We start from the raw sequence: 883 nt of genomic DNA on the forward strand, positions 1-883 counted from the left end.
TGAAGAAATCAATTCAATTCAATTAGCCGGTCAGTTAATGAGTCACGGTGTCTCCTCTGTTAATCAGCTCAGAGCTCAAACATTCTCCTGCTGCTGTGATCGCTGCAGCAGTTTGTCTCATTTACTCCGAGCAGCTTCTTCAGCAGCCGCCCTCAGAAAGAGGCGCCGTCGTCACGAACACGTGATCGTTTAAAGACTCTGAGGAGACGACGACGCCGTCGCACAGCAGGAGCCTCGCACTGTTTGTTTCTCCCCTGGAGGAAGAAACCATGAGTCAGCAGGTTTCACCGAACGAACCAAACCACAGGTGAGGTCGGGCAAAGAAAATGTCACCTGGACCAAAGTGTTCATCTTACCTTTATTACTTCAACACTGCAAAACACTTTGTCTTTACAAATAATAAGTAGTGGCAACTTTTACAGAACTATCTTGTATTTAAGTAAATCATGAGGAAATTAAGTTTAAGTGTCAACAAAACAAACAACTTTGGTTTTCATGGGAGAAGAATCCAGAATATCACGGCTCAAACCTCCTGGTCACTTTCCTCTGGAGGTTTTCCAAATACGTGCGATTGGGAGGAACTCTCTGGAGGGACTACATATCCCATCTGCCCTGGCAACACCCCGGGATCATTGCTGGTGAGAGGGACGTCTATGGATGGATTATACTCTGTCATGTTCATATCTGATCTCCCTTTTTCCTTGTTCGCTGTTTCCCAAAGTGACGTCTGCAAACATGTTTTCAGCCGACCTGAAATCCAAAACCTAGAGATATTTATTCAGCTGTGACATGAGAGGAAGAAATGAGCTGGAACTACAGGAGCTTTCACGCTGGTGATGTCAGTATTTCGTGACTGTGAGCAGCTACAACAACCTGCGGCAGA

General features: G+C 45.6%; 1 protein-coding gene across 1 annotated transcript in view; it reads right to left on the reverse strand.

The window, feature by feature from the left end:
- Nucleotides 1-344: 344 nt before the first annotated feature.
- LOC111665931 (overexpressed in colon carcinoma 1 protein-like) overlaps nt 345-883 on the reverse strand; it is a 4,701-nt gene continuing 4,162 nt past the window's right edge. Inside the window, exon 6 of the mRNA XM_087177916.1 lies at nt 345-883. This exon is cut by the window's right edge and continues 233 nt beyond it. The gene's annotated coding sequence lies outside the window, so the exon portion shown is untranslated.

The sequence above is a fragment of the Seriola lalandi genome, unplaced genomic scaffold, assembly GCF_002814215.2.
Source record: "Seriola lalandi dorsalis isolate HSWRI2012SDOR001 ecotype SW California unplaced genomic scaffold, Sedor1 jcf7180002054661, whole genome shotgun sequence".
Taxonomy (NCBI): domain Eukaryota; kingdom Metazoa; phylum Chordata; class Actinopteri; order Carangiformes; family Carangidae; genus Seriola; species Seriola lalandi.